The sequence below is a fragment of the Rhinolophus hipposideros genome (assembly GCF_964194185.1).
Source record: "Rhinolophus hipposideros genome assembly, chromosome: 3".
NCBI classification, from domain to species: Eukaryota; Metazoa; Chordata; class Mammalia; order Chiroptera; family Rhinolophidae; genus Rhinolophus; species Rhinolophus hipposideros.
Window position 1 is genome coordinate 32,268,062 of NC_138049.1, and position 17,177 is coordinate 32,285,238.

Below are 17,177 nucleotides of genomic sequence, written 5' to 3' on the forward strand. Positions count from 1 at the left end.
AAATGCCTAGCTACCCTGTTTCCCGGTAAATAATACCTAGCCAGACCATCAGCTCTAATGTGTCTTTTGGAGCAAAAGTTAATATAAGACCAAGTCTATAATATAATATAATATAATACAATATAATGTAATGTAATGTAATGTGATATAATGTAATATAATGTAATATAATATATAATATAATATAATATAATATAATATAATATAATATAATATAATATATGTACCCGGTCTTATATTACTTTTTGCTTCAAAAGACTCATTATACCTATGTCTGGCTAGGTCTTATTTTCAGGGAAACACGGTATCACGTTGTTTTGTACACCTGAAACTAATTAGAGAGAGAAAGAGGGAGGGAGGAAAGAAAGGAGGGAAGGAGGGAGGGAGTGAGGGAGGGATGGAGGGAGGAGAGAAGGAAGGAAGGAAGGAAGGAAGGAAGGAAGGAAGGAAGGAAGGAAGGAAGGAAGGAAGGAAGGAAGGAAGGAAAAAGGGGGCAACACTGGAAAGTCACTTGTGTAGTGAAGTGGGAGCACTGTGAAAGTTGCATGCTTTATGTAGGCTATTTGATATTGGTTTGCTATAAATCATTTTACATATAATTTATAACAGTCCTCTCAATTGGTACACACAATTATTTATAAATAAGTAGCTAAAAGCCTTCTGTTGTATGCCATAGTGTCATAACTAATGTATACTGTGATAACTTTATTTTCTTCTTGAAAAAATTATTTCAATGATAAAATTACTCCAAGGATTTTCATAACTACTTTACTGAAAATCATGCTTTATCCATATTAAACTAACAAGAGGTGAATTTCAATTGATATTTTATTTATCTTGTTCAATAATATTTAGCATGTCATTTAAAATTTTATAAATATATAGGCATAAATATTTATGAAACCATGTACTCATTTATATAAAATTATCCTTAACATAAAGTGGGCATTCATAAGAAATCAAGATATTGGATAGCTCCCTAGAATAAGAGTAAGAAACAAAATCAATAGTATGAGAAGTTGAAAGTATTACCATCTGTTTATATAAGTAGCTTACATATTGAAACTATTTGGTGTGTCCAATTTCCCCCTTATATAAATTTCTGGATTTTTTGGAAGAAAACTATTTACTTCAAATTTAATTTTAAAGAAGATTTCTATGTTGTTCAAATCTGTTCATTAAAAAGAAAATGTGGCATCCATTGATAAAAGCTATAGAATTTGATAGAACAGAAAAATGTTTAATGTATGGAAATTTATTTGAACATAGCATTTAAAATGAGAGAGAGACTTTTTTAAGTGAATGAAATATGTCTATATTCTCAATTATGACAAACACTTAAGTTCCCATCATAAATGGATTTTAATCCATCATAAATGGATTTTATTCCAAAACTCCAATTGAAAATAGTTTACCTCAGCAGACTCTTGTCTGTCTACCCATTAGCCATTCCTTAACTTCTTCCAGTTTCATTTGGATATCAGTATTTTCATCATTCATATAGCAAGTATTTATTTAATGTCTATTATATACCAGACAATGTTCTGGTAGAACATTGAATAGGGGATAGAACAGTGAATGCATTGAACAAAACCCTTGTTTCTATGGAACTTAAATTCCATTTGAGTGCATCATACCAGACACAAATAGATATGTGGTAGTCTGATGTTGATAAATTATTTAGAGAGAAATAAAATAGTAAAGGAGGATGGGGAATTCCGGGGCATGTGACTAAGGCTTTACTGTTTTATTTATAGTTATCAGAGAAGTCCTCACTGGTAAGGTAAAGGAAATGAGGCAGTAACCCATGTGGTGAGGAACATTCCAGGCAAAGGGAATCCATGCAGAGGCCTTGAGGAGAATGTATCCTTCGCTGCTCAGAGAAGGTGGGCTCAGACCCAGGGAATGAATCTGACTGATCTTAGTTAGCCATTCTCAAACTCTAGCTTGAGTCCGAATCACCGGAGGGCTTGTTACAACCTGTCATGTTGGACCTCAACCCCAGAGTTTCTAAGTCAGTAGGCCTAGGGAGGGGTCCAACCACGTGCATTTCTAACACATTTATGGCTGTTACTGTTGCTGCTACTCTGGTGACCACACTTTGAGAACCACCGATCCAGACAATTCCCATGCCCCAGCGTCAATGCCCGGTGTGGTGAAATGCATGTAATCCAGTTTTGGTCAGCTTTTCTGTCACGTCTTCTAAGAAATGTGTTTCTTCCTAATTTATAAAATAAAGATAGATGGCAAGGACAATCCCCAACCCATCCTTCTTATCTTGGGCATTGTTTGGTAAGAATGAAATTTAGAGGTTGAGAGTCAAATGGTCTATATAGAGGAGAAAGTCACAGGAAACAAAGAGCCAACTTGAAGCTGGACAAACTCTGAACTGAGCTACCCATTACTGGGACTCCTTAACTACAAATATTTGCGATTGATAAAATAAATGTCCTTCCTTATTATGAACACTACTACTAGTGGGTAATGTGTTACCTACAGATGACATCTGAACTAATGATAGATTCCCCCACTGTAGGAATAAAAATTTAAAAAACGGTAATGGTTTGGTTCCAATATGAGGTGTAAAGGACCAGTTATTTCCCTGAATGATTGCAAGAAAGCATTTAAAATCCACGTAAGCTAAGCATCACCAATCACATTTTTGAAATAGGTAATCTGTTAGTTGTCAGTTTAGAATACCAAGAACATATTTGCTGCATTGGCATAGGAACTCTGGTGGGATTTATCCGCACTGGGCTCCAAGAGACCTGGAAAGGAGGAAGCTAGATAGTTTCCCTGGAAGCCATGGAACGAAGGAAATTCCAAACCCTAAGGCATGCATATCTGCATTCACCCATTTATTTAAGTTTTTTATTGTTTTAATAAACCCAAAGTTGATATGTGATTGTGAAAGATGTCTGTAAAGCTGAAGAATTATTTTATAGGGAATGGCCTAATCAGATCATTATTAATTCAGAATATCACATTAAACAATGATATAGGTCCTTCCCAACCCTTCTATCTTGACTTCAGTGCTAGCAGGCATTTTAAACCTGTATTCCAATATTAAGAAAAACGAACTTATCACAGACGAGTAGGTTTGCATGGAATATTGTATCTAGACTATATGATAAAACATACAAACACTGGTAATGTTTTATTTATTTTTTCTTCTTTCTTCCCTTTTTTACTGTCTATTCCCTAAATACTGGAAAATGAGTAGGGTTTTTTAGTTTGTTTTTGTTTGTTTTGTGTTAGTTTGTTTAGCATTTTCTGTTAATCTTACTTTTGTCTCATGTTGCTTTTATCAAATCTTTCATTGGTGCCTTTTTACTCTGAGTGTCAGAATGCTAAGTGTCTTTTTAGGTGATCAGACATTCAAAAATAACAAATGGGAGAAGAAGAAGAACACTTATTCCATCAAGAAGTTACAGTAAAACCATGGAAGCTCCATTTGGTTGTACCATGTGTGTAGAAGCTATTTGAATTAATTCCCACTATATTTACCACAGATGAACTTGAACTTTACAACTCAAGAATTTCGGTTGTTAAATTGCACTCTTGTTCTTTATTCCTTAGGGATTTTCAATTGCAGTGGATGTTGGTTTGAAAGTAGGGTTGAGGTCTCAAGTAAAAAATATATTTAAATGGGTTTCAGAATCTAAAATCCCAATCTTAGTTTCCTAAATTGTACTAGATTCTTTATGGTTTGCCAGCTACATGTTGAAGGAAATAGTAAGGCATCAGAAAGAAATTTTCAGATTTTTTTTTTTTATACAATTTTTTTAAGTTGATGGAAATTAGGGTCAACTGTGACAGTTTACTCTGGCCATAAGAAATTCTGGACAGAAGTGTGGCTTTTCTTGGTCCCAAGGATGAAATCAGCTTTGAGGAAGCTGCCATCCTTCTGAAAAATTGTCATCAGGGAGTAAACTTGACGGTTTTTTCTCTAAATGTTGAAGTGCTCTTGCTGGTACTCGCACTCCTTTCCCTTGCAAGGGAACTAGTGTTCCTCATTCTTTCTGCCTGTGGGATCTGTGTCCTAGTTTTCAAAAATGTATTGAATTTGGGGTTTCATTTTTCTTGAACAGAGGATAATGAAAGTATACCTACATGAAACCAAGCCGAGAACAAGTACAATTTTAATAACGCTTAAATCAATGGTTCATGTCTTAGAACTAGCCTCTTTTAAGCACCAGTATTTCATGGTGCTCTGTCAAAGGCCTTCATCACTGTAATTTTTTTTTTAATATGGAGAAAATTATTTCTCTATTATACTATGTTATACTAAAAATTTAACAGCTGGTCAATTCTTTTTGCAAACCTGTTTGCAAAACTAAAATATTTCTTTGCTTTTGAAAAACCAGAATAGAATAAAAACATAACACTTCTACAGTGGATTCAAAGGCTAATGACTGTATAAATTATTTATTATTCAGAAATTTCTTAGGATCAAGAGCTGTCTGAATGGAGTATAAGGTTTATAAGGGTAAGGGTGACAATGTGTTTATCTTTGTTTTCCATAACTGATATTTAATATAAATGAAGTCAACCTCTTTAGAATGGAAAAAATGGATGGAAGACTGTTATCGCTGTCCAGAATTATTCTTCTTTTCAATGGCCTGAGTAGAGAGTATTTGTGTATGTTATTTGTCACCAAGTCAGCTGACTCCTGGTGACCCTGTGAATGAGTGATGTCCAGAATGTCCTGTCCTCACAGATCCTGTTGAGAGAGTATTAACATTACTATAAGTAGATGGAGCAAATGACACATAGGAGCCCTTGACACTGAGAAGCTTATGGTCCAATTCATGACACGTATAAAGACCTGAGAAAAATTAAAGGCTAGAAAAAAATACAATAAAAATTTTGTGAGTAATGTAAGTGTGTGTACCATATAAGTATTCTACTAATGTAATGGGGAGTTTTCAAAAACGGCAAATCTACTGATTGGAAATTTCTGGCAAGTGATGAATTCCAAACTCTGTTTTAGGAAGTCAATTGAAATTTATTTATTATTCTTATATTTATTTTATTTTTATTTTTTAGCAATGATATTACAATGCTATTACAATGTATTACAATGATATCATTAGTTTATTTGCAGACACTTGAAGGTTGAGCATTTACTTTTGTAATAATTTATTTTTAAAAATTTAAAACAAAGGTTACATCCATAAATCTGTTATAAGCAGAATATTCAATAGCTTCCCTTAAGTTTTCCATTGTTTATTTCTGAAAATATATAAAAATAAAACTTCTCCTTCTACCTCTGTTTTTAAGTATATCAAGAAATTGCAAAGTGAGCTCCTAAATTGATACTGTCATTTGAGATTGTATGTATTGATAATGTTTAGCCAAAAGAGTATTCAAATAAATAGGTTCCTAAATACTGCAGCTACCACTCATAACCCTTGATTTTCAAATCTACAGCTTAACAGCTCTTATGTTTTCATGGATTGACTTTATAAGTAATTGAAATTATATTGGTAATAAGCAAATTTGAACTTATAAACTTATATTAATAAAATATTTATATTTTATTTAGTATTTCTTTTATAACATGATTTTATGCTAAAAATTTAGTACCTTTGCGTTTTATGGATGAAAAAGCTGATATTCATTGATGATCTGATTTTTCCAAAGTAATATAGACTGTTGAAAGTATAGAACCAGAAAGCAGTTCCCTGTACTTTTTGTAATATACCGCACTTATTCCATACTGCCTGTCTGGAATCACCAATTTAAACACTAATATATGTTTAATCCCCATCTTCATGTCAACAGAGATAATATGATTATCAGAAGTCCACATAGTAATCATTTCTCTAATGTGATTGAAGACGAATCCTAAAATTCTTATTTGGTGGTTAGTGTATCATATAATGATATCAGGGAGAATTTTATAATTTAGAGTTAATTCAGATAATATCAAATAATATCAAGTCTAAATTATTGCCTTTATTTATAGGAATAACGCCTTAAGAGATGAATGAGAATGAATAACTCCACTACTTATATAACTTTTCATAGACATTTAGGAGCAAGGGTCAGAAATAACATTATCTTGTAGAGCAACAATGGCAGAACTTTTGCTGATAGGATTCTCTCTCCCCAAAATCACTTTTTTACACTGTCAATCAAAACTGAGCCTGTTAACATTTCTAGGGAATCATATTATATTAAATATGTAATGAAACAGAGCTCTGCTGTAGGTGAATCATCTCCCCTTCCTCCAAGATGACCATGTTCTAATTCTTAGACTCTGTAAATATGTTACTTTACATGGCAAAAGAGACATGGCAGATCTGCTAAAGATCTTGAGATGGGACCATTATCCTTGGGATATACAGGTGGTTTCAGTATAATAATAACAGGCCTTATAAATGGCAAGTGGGAGTCAGAGAACAGATGTGAGGACAGAGCAAAGATTGGAGTGATGATGTGCTTTGCAGAAAGACACAGGGGCCGTGAGCCAAGGAATGCAGGTGGTCCCAAGGAAGCTTGGAAGGACAAAGAAATGATTTTCCCTTTTTGAGCCTCCAGAAAGAACACAAGCCTGCAAACATCTTAATTGTAGTCACAAAAGATTCAGTTAGGACTTCTGACCTCTAGAACTGCAAGATAATAAATTTATGTTGTTTTAATCCACTAATGTGTGCTAATTTGTTATAGTATAAAAATTAACAAATAGAGATTTTGGCACCTGGAAGTAGGGTCCTGCTGTAACCAATACCTAAAAATATGGAAGGGCCTGCGGAATTGGACAGTGGGCTGAAGTTTCAAAGAATTATTAGGAGCATGACACAGAAAGCCTAAATTGCCTTTAACGGACTATTAGTAGAAATATGAATGTTAAAGTCTCTACTAGCAAGGGCTCAGAAGAAAATGAGGAACAGTTTATTGGAAACTGAAGGAAAGGGGTTTTTGTTACGTGGCAGAAAATTAGCTGAGTTGTGTCCCACAGTTATATGGAAAGCAAACTGTAAATGATGAACTTGGATATGAGGGTGAGGAGTTTTCTAAGCAGTGTTTCTAAGCAGGTGCAGCTTTCCCAAACTCATACACACCCACAAGTATATATGTAGATACGTACATACACACATGGGTATATATGTATGCTATTTGTTGATACTAATATTATTATTGTTTTTATATACTAGCAGGACAGGTTTCCCTGTTTTAATCCTTTAATTTTGAAGAAAGCAAATGCTAAATTACAGAAAACTTAAAGTACTTTTGTTGTTCTCAATTAAAAACAGGTTTTTAGACTGAATCCTCACATCACAAGATTACATTTGTTTTATTTCAATATTACAGTATCATGTGCTCTGCCTCTCTTTTTTCTATATTTATCCTATTGTAGGGATAAAAGATTAAAATCCAGTTTGGCCTCATTGAAACACATTTGCAGAGTGTTATAGAACATTGGTTTATGATTATCACTCCATAATAGACCAAGTATTCTTTATCCCCTATCCATCTAGTGTCTGAAATTATGCATTCTATTCAGTTTTTAATGACATGTGGATTACTTTAAAAATTATCTCTCCGATTTAATCACTGTCATTAGAGTAAAAAGTTAATTGGATCTTTCTTGAATGAGCTGTGACCACTACTGATAGAAGGAAAGATAATAAATGACATATTTTTTTTATTTGTTTTGCCTTTAAAACTTTTAGATTAGTGTTTTTATGATCAGTTTTCTCAAGTAAATTATGAATTCCCTATTATATTTATAAAAATGTTGGAAAAATTCTATTTCTTTTTAAAATAAAAATTTCTGGGATTTTGTGAAAATGAGATATAAAAAAATGCCACATAACTGAGCACATGTATAGTTTAGTGTGTTTTTATTTTAAAGACAAAAGGTGAATGCTATCACCCAAACATCTAAATAGTTCTAGATTTGTCACATCCTGCTCTTGACATGGATCACAACCTAGCTTCAAAATTTGGAATCTTGTTCACTTCTTACATTTTTTTACTCTTTCAAGAGCTCCTGCAGAATTTACTGGTAAAGTAATTACTATTTCCACTTCATTGTTTAAGGCAATGCAGAAATTCATGTTTGTAAATATGATAGTGGAGGTGATAAAGTGATCCTTGTGGCATCTTATATATCCCTATATATCCCTGGTAATAGCAGAAAGAAGTTCACAATTTGCTATCACTGATCCTTAAATAAATATACAAATTGTCCTTTTAAAACAATGCTACTCTTCCTTATAGATGTTTGTGTGTACAGGTGTGTCTTCCATATTGTAAATTCAGTAAGACAATGTTTTAGTTGCTGGCTGCTGCTGTTATTTACAAATAAAACCTAATTTTGCACCTGATCCTCTTAAAATCCCACCCTTTGACTTTGAGGAAACCAATCCTTAGTCTGTTTGCTGCTGTTATTTCCCAGATGAAAATCCAACTGGGCTATTCTTTAGAGGTAGGGTTCCACTGTACTATTATAGTGAGACTTTCCTCTGCTCACCCTGATAACCTTCATCTCAGGTCTGACTCCTTTATAAAGTTTGCTTTGTTTTGGCCAGTTACTGTTTTTCGGGCAAGTTCCACTACTAGGAGTGACAGCTGTCGTGAATGTGATTCATTCTTGGTGGTCTAACAGTACACTAAAGACTAGAGCAAATAAAAAAAATTTGTAGAGAGACAAGATAGAAAGAAAATTAGTGGTCTAAAAGCATATAGCTAAGGTATCACCTCCTGTAATCTGGGCTTTTCTCAAGGTTTTCCTACTACATCCTGTCTCAGTGTTGTTAGTGTCTGGTTTTTTAAAAACATAAATTTCACATCATCAGGGTGAACAACAGTCATCTCTCAAATTCATCTTTGTGAATTGCTTAATTCCCTACAACTAACTATTCTACCAGCAGCTAAACATCAGAAGTCTGCTGTTCCATTCAGAATGTGTTTATTGTCTGCTTGTTTACTCTCTGCCAGACACTCAGCTAGATACTGAGCTCCAAGGAAGCCAGTTGTAGAATGGAGGGTATGACACCTGTATGCAGTTACCATGCAGAGCCGATTTGTGGTAAAAATAGTCAGTGGCCACCTCTGTCTTGAATTACATTCCGCAACTCTGCATGGTCATTCCGCAACTCTGCCAAGATTTGTTCTTGAAAGTAGAATATGCTTCCCTTTTCATTCTAGTGGGATAGTTAAAGTCTTTGTTATGTATTTGCTATAATTTAGGATTTGCTAATAACCTCCACTAAACAAATATACTTGTATCTGAAAACTATGTAGGCTTTTCGGATCAGATTATATAAAACAAATCACTGATCTAATGTGTTGAAATACAAAATTTTATATATTTACCCAACTTGATGAGGATCTCTTTCCAGAGTTATTTTGCAATTGTGGAGGCATATTTATATTTCTATAGACAGAAAAATACACAGATTTTTTAAAAATTACTATCATCCTAAAATAGTGGCCTGAAGCCTACATTTTTTTAACTTAAAATATCTTGGACGTATGTTCAAGATATCCCACCCCATTGTGTGAATGTATGTTTAATTCTTCTATTTATGGGCACTTAGATTGTTCATATGTCTTGCAATTAATGGAATAATGGAATAAACATCCTTGGCTAAAATCTTTATATTGTCTTTTATAGAATAAGTTCCTAAAAGCAATATTTCTAAGTCATATGATATGGATGTATTTTAAAAGAATTACAGCCAAATTATACTCAAAAAGAGTTGTACAAATTTACATTTCAAATAGTATATTAGAATGCTTGTTTCTCCATACTCTTATCACTACTAATTGATACCAGTCTTTTAAGATTTTGCTTATCTAATGGGCAAACATGGTTAACACCTATGTTTTACTCTTAAATGATTTACATAATGATACCATTGATTTTGTTTTAAAACTGTCTATAAAGAACAAAGAGATGATCACATGAACATGTTTAATTTATGTGGTGCATTTTGTTTCAAGTTGATGAAAAATAAATTAACAAGCACTCAACCTCTTTCATCGAAGGCTGCCTCTTATGGAAAGCTTAAAAATACTTTAGTTTGCTTTGAAATACAGTGGTACCTCGGTTTTCGAACGTAATTCACGAGCTCTGGAACATTCGAAAACAGCCGACAGCTATGCCTCAGGATCTTGCACTCAGGGGAAGCTGGTGACATATTCGACTTCTGAGTCGTGTTTGAAAACCAAAGCATTTACTTCCGGTTTCCAGCATTCATACACCTAAACGTTCATCAACAGAAATGTTTGAAAACCGAGGTACTACTGTATCTTTAAGAACATAGTGGTTGTATCACATTTTCTGAGCTGCAATCAGTTCTAAATCGTTTTGGTTTATGATATACTTTTATTAATCACCAACAGCCTCTGATTTCAAAATTCTTCAGACATTCTCACATTGAACAGGGCAGCATTCCTAGAAGTTGTGAAATCTGCGCTTTTTATTCTTAAAAACAAAATGTGTCAAAAATTAATCATAGTAGAAGAAAGCATGAGTAGCCACAGGAGTAAGTTGGGGTTCATTAGATAAGCCAGTTGGCAGAGGCGAATGTGGAGAGTTTTTAAACTCACTGTAAGAGAACCTTTAAAAAAAAATCAGTTTAAAGAAGCCATTTGAAAAATTCACACAATGCTTTTCAGAATGGCAAAATGAATTATAGGAGCATACTTGTACATAAAGTACACTAGTATTTCAAATCTCTCCTGAAAACAAAAAAAGTTACATCTCTTCTAAGATATATAACCAAGTTGAAAAAAGTAAGAAAAATATGCACATCACCAGTTAAATTCAGTTTGACTTCTGTTTACCAGATGTTTTCATAGATGTCTTTTTCAGTGTTCAGTATAATGCTGTCTGTGAAACATTTCTGTGAAATGTCTTAACTATATATCCTGTTTATTAATAAAGAACATACTGTTTTGGGAATCAGTGTTAAAAAGACATGGAAATTTTGTGAAGCAAGATTTCAGTTTTCCTCTCAGTATAATAATTGTTTTACAACCCTTAAAGAAGAAAGTCAAATTTCCCTATGACATATACAGTCATCTAAAGTAAAATATAGCAGAGAAAAATAGAAGATATTTCATGTTTCTAAACTATGGCTTACTTCTTTTCTAGTTTCAGAGGAATTCAGTTTTAGAATTGACCAAAAAACCAGTGATGTGCTCATCTCCCTAATCTATTATGATATTTATTTACCAAAATATTGCTAAAATGATTTTTGCTGTTACCTTAAACTTGACTGCCTTCTCTCCATTTTTCTTTTTCTAAATAAAGACTTCATTGAAATAAATATGTAGTAAAATCGTAATTATGCTAGACTTACTAAAATTTAGTGTCATAGGAGTAATAAAATCTAAACTTGACCTGTTAAATATCGTTTTAAGATACACATTCTTAAACCTTGATAGGCCAGTGTTCCAGGAGGCTCTGAGATCTCTGGACCCTCAATTGAGGAACTCTCTCAGAGGACTGATTTGCACCACATTTGCATCGTGCTTTTATTTGGATACATTCATTCACAAGAACAGATGCTCACATGCAGGATAATGGAAAATTACCTAAATTAACTTTTCTGCAGGAAGTAAAGCACCTCAGGATAGGAGACTCCAGTTTCAAATGTCCCCTGAGATGTAAACTAATTCAGTCTGTATCTGGGATGACTTAGTATATGATGTCTCTTGTTTCTCCCAAAGAGGATGTATCAGTGATGGAGACCGAGGTGTAGTGATCACATATACATGACTACTTACTACACGGAGGCAGAAAAATCTGATTAGTCCAAAATAAAAAGGTGGGTTGGTGGTAGCACTGAACAAGACTCACTTTCAAATACAACTGAAAGAGTGAGTTAGGAAGGAGCCTTAAAGAAATCAGGTCTCTTACTTTCTGTTTTTTTAACAATATTTATTTTTCAATTGTCGTTGGCATACAATATAATGCTAGTATTAGGTGTACACTATAATGATTAGACATTTATATACCTTGAAGTGATGAAGTGATCACCCCAATTAGTCTAATACCCATCTGACATCATACATATTTATTACAGTATTATTGACTATATTCCCTATGCTGTACTTTCCATTCCTATGATTGTTTTTAAAATTGGTAATTTATATATCTCAATCCCTTCCCCTTTTTCACCCATCTCTCCAAGCCCTCTGCATTGGCAACCATCAAAATGTTCTGTGTCTATGGTCATTTACTTTAAAAAAAAAAAAAAATCAGGATAATTGGTAGTCCTTATCCAGGATCCTTTATAATTGTCGATATTATATGTATGTATATGTATATATGTATATATGTATACGTATATGCATATATACATATACATATATATACATGTATGTATATATATGTACCATATATAAATATATGTACCGTATATAAATATATGTACCGTGTTTCCCTGAAAATAAGACCAGCTGGACCATCAGCTCTAATGCGTCTTTTGGAGCAAAAATTAATATAAGACCCAGTATTATATTATACCCAGTATTATATTATATTATATTATATTATATTATATTATATTATATTATATTATATTATATTAAAATAAAACCAGGTCTTATATTATTTTTTGCTCCAAAAGATGCATTAGAGGTGATGGTCCAGCTAGGTCTTATTTTCAGGGAAGCATGATATATATAACCATTTTGTTAATTCTTTATTTCCCATATTTATTTCAATATCTTATTTTGTTAAGTACTTGTCATACTGGTAGTAAGTACAGTCTTCCGGGTTACAAAGATGAATACACTATGTTTGCTGACCTTTAGGCACTCACATCCTAGTTACCATTCTACGTTTTCTATTTCTTGTCATTTTCCATTGATAAAGTTTCTTCTCTCTTTTGTTTATGGCTAATTACTATCACTTCGTAAATCTTTTGGTAATCATTTCTTACTTATACATTTAGTGTTCTCTATGTAATTATGTTGTTAGCAGCCATCATATAATTTGGTTATCCTTCAGATTGTTTGTCTCCTAAGATCTCCCAGATGTAGCTGCTCCCAGGAACATGATGTAGCCACCACAGAATATAGGTCTGTTGAAACTCAGTGGTTTTGTGGAACTCATTCCCCCACAGCCCTTGGTTTCCTGTGCCTCTCTTTGCCCATATACTGAGTCATGTTTATGGAACAGAAGTTCCCCAACCCTACTAGTCCCCAAACATAACTATTTTGTAAGGCCTCCATTCTAAAGAAACAAAATTTATTCATTGTATCAACAAACATAATTTTTAAAGCAATCAATAAAGTTCCTAACCTTAATGTCAAAAAGAGCTAAAGAAATATTTCAAATAAAATGTACGTCATTACTTAAATGATTGGACATAACCACACTAGAAGACAAAAATACTACTCTGATGTTTCCTGCCATATAGAGAATCAAAGAATGCAACAACTATTCATATGGAGTGCCCTGCCTCTCCCCTCACCCCTAAGTATTATAGTCTTAATTCTAGTTATTGGGCAACCAAAATGTTTCTACGCATTTTCTAGATGCCTCCAGAACTCTAGTCCCAAAAATAGAACCCAGACATGTCACACTTGGGCATAATGTATTTTAGTGAGTATATTTTCAAGTGGCAGATTATAAAGTGAAAATATAAATTCCTTATATTGTATCATGCCATCTTGCCATCATGTGTCCAGATGATATTGGCAGAAACCAATCACTGAAGTATTTCTTTGGTAATGTTCATAACAAAAAATTAATAGGTAATGGCCTTTGGGAGGACAGTATTTTAAGAAGCAGAATATTACAACTCTGAATTTTCTTTAACCAACACAAACAACATTAAATAAGTAGTCTCAAAATCTCCATGTCTCACTTATATCTTTCTCTTTCCTAAAATATCTTTCTCACATCATTATGAAACACAATATTGCTTTAGATATTGCTCCGTCAACAAAATTTTCACTGTATACCACTTTGATTTAAACATGTTATTTAAAGAAGATACAAGAATTTGTTAAGGATTTAAATATTTGATATAACTCCAGTTCATGTCTCAGTCATCAAGTTTTGCTCATTTACTTCTGATTTCCTATCCTTTTTCTTCCAGTTAAAAACAAAACAAAAATAACATGTAACACAACTATTACATTCTCCAAAGAGGAATTGTCAAATATAAAATCTCAACAGTTTTAAATGTTGAAACTGTTAACATTTAAAGATGTTAAAACATTTTTGATGACCTATTTTTAAATCTGTGTGGACTACAGGTTTCACAAAACTCAGAACTCTTATTTGTGTTCTTTTGTATCCGTCTCTTCACCAAACTTATTTGCTTTACAATGCTCTGGGTATTTAATAATTTCATACTGACTACATGAGTGAATGAATGTGTGACTGAATACATTGGTTAAACACGCAAATGTAAGATTTTAACAAGCAAATACATTTCTTCAATGAAGATTTTAAAGATTCCTTTCTTTACCAAAGGAAAAAAGATTATACTAAACATTTTGAGGGTGGAAATGCTACCGATCAAAAATCAATCATCGTATTAAGTCCATGTTATAGTTTTTATATCATATTCTTGGATTGTTTCTGAAAACATTAAGAGCAAGTTGGTCGTGCTGCTTTACCAGCCTTTCTCCATAATGAAGCACATTTAGACTTTAATTGCTTTAGCTGTGCATATTTTTCTTTCTGTTGATTTTTTTAAGGTGCCGTATCCTTTGTATAAAAAACAGTATGGATTACATAATTTTAAAGATGTTTAATTTCCCTGCCTATAAAGCTATTGACCAGGGAGGGCGTAGCTTGTATTGGAGGACTAGTCTGTCTGCATTGGAGGAGCCGGTCCTAAGTGTAAGGCAATATTTCTTTTTATGTGAAGATGTGTGGTACCAGAGGGGTTCACATCCTCATTGGCATTCATAGGAGCCTAATCAGAACCGATACTGTATACAAAATTATCCCTGACTTGTGAAATTGACCTTAACAATGATCAATTTTATCTTATACTACAAAATCTTTCATTCCATATAAAACCACCATTTTATTTAACTTCTAAATCTGTGTGTCAGTAAAATAAAACAAAAATTTATCCTAATGCAATCACAGCAGACCTGTGCTGTTCCAAAATCCTCAGAAATCTGGCAAGATGATAATTGTGAAGATAGCTAGGATCTCATGATGTTTCAATATAGTCCTAAACTCATTGGAAAGAGATTTGTCAGCTGGGGTTTTATGCTCTAAATCTGACTTCAACAATTGCTACTTTCTACCACAATTTATCCAGTATACCTTAGTATCTTCAGACATTCCCCCACAAAATCCACTTTTAAATTAAGAGAATAGCTCTGGCATCTGTGCCAGGCCCCAAGTGCTACCCTTATATACTAAAATCAGTAGTGCTTTTCTAAGATATTCCTCGGGGAATGTGAACAACTGGAAACAGTTTAGAAATGCTGAAAAATGTGTTGTTCATTCTTTTCCTACATTCGTCACATCTGCCTCTCCCTCCATCTCTCGAAAGTCCCGTAGTATCTTCATCAACATTACCTTCAGTTGTTCAGACATTTAAAACTCAGCTGCTTTCTCCCTGAGAAGATCACATAGCTTAGATCACATTGGTGTACAGTACACCTTTGTTCATCTGTTGAAAAATATGTGTCATCCAAGTGAATAAATAATTGAGCATCAGGTCCAGGCAGTACTGTCCTGAGTATGTTTTTGCTCTTCACATGGAGAACCTCCCTGCAGCTGATATTTCTTCAGTAAGCAGACCTACATCTGCGACAGATCCTAGCAACTCCTCTCTTCAGGGGATGGATTTACAATATGAAAATAATGTAGAGCTCATAGAACTTTCCAGCCCTTAGAAAGCGGAATTATTGCATTTATTCATCTTCTTAAAGCGGTGAATGTTTTCACCCTGATAATTTAATTAGCAGTTCATATTTGATGGTTATTTGATTTTTTTATACCTAGTTACAATCAGTTTATAGACAAGTAAGACATTATAACTAATGACTGATATAGTTGGTAGAAAATTTCTTGGATTATAATTAGAGCTTAAAATCACTCTCTTAGAAGTTTAACTTTATGAAGCTATTAGAGCTGTGGCCTTTACAAACCTTTAACAAAACAGTGAATCTCCTTGTTACTGATCTGAATTAGGTGAGTGGCTAAGCTTGTGGGAACCAGCCTGCCCTGTCACAGAGCCAGAAGCCAGAAGCAGGAAAACCACAGGAGGCTGAATAACACAGCACAGAGCCCAGAAGCAGAGGGTAGGGTGGGGCAGGAACCAACCAACATGGACTTGGAAGAGAGGATGAAGTCTGGAGCCAGAGTTTAAATGTCGTCTGAATATGAAAGGCAGCAGCCAAAGGAACCGCTGTAGTCTGCTGTATGCAGAAGCTGGAAATTCAGAACAGGTCAAAAGTCAAAATCAGACAGGATTTTGTGATCAGAGCATGCACAATAAACCAGAAACACTTGACCTGTTAAAGAACAGCTGCCTTCCACAGGAAGTCCTCACTCTCGTGACTGCTACGAGGCTGTGGCCTGTTGTAGCCTGAGACAAGTATGGCTTCGTAGCTTGTCGTACCTGACCCGCCCTGGCACTGGGTGAGGGTGCAGCAAAAGACGGGCATGAAATTGAAGACGTTGATTTATACAACTCACTAGATAGGTGAGGTACTTTTCTTATAGGGAAAGAAAGTAGGAAATGATACATCTCTTTCCCTTTGTCATTTTAAATTTTAGTGTTTAAGCTTTCTTAACTTAGTTCAATATCTACAAATTAAAAGATAAAGGAAAAGATTTTTGAAAGAGAAAAGAAGGCCAAATTCAATTTTATTTCAGAAACATATGGGTGGTGAGTTATTGGGACAAGAGCATAGATAATTTTTAAAAACAGAATTGAAGTCTTGGTTACTTGGCGTTTTCTCATTAGCTGTCACAAGTGCCCACCAACCAACCCCCACCCCCCCCAAAAAAAAGTAATTGCTGTAGTCTATTCTTCTGTAGAACATTCAGAAATTTTACAGATGTTGAAATTACATTATCAATTTCTTAGAATGATTTGGGGGGTTCAAATACACATCTCCTCTTTTAAATGTCCAGCATTTACTCTGCAGCATTTATATAGCATTAATGTCACACACTTGTATTATTTTGTGAACTTATTTTCTTTCCAAACAAGGTGTGAAGT

At 33.8% G+C, this 17,177-nt stretch overlaps 1 protein-coding gene across 20 annotated transcripts in view; it reads left to right on the forward strand.

Annotated features, from left to right (window-relative positions):
• The window catches only part of PTPRK (protein tyrosine phosphatase receptor type K), a 511,921-nt gene that overhangs the window by 424,247 nt on the left and 70,497 nt on the right, over positions 1-17,177 (forward strand). The gene's annotated exons all lie outside the window — the stretch shown is intronic.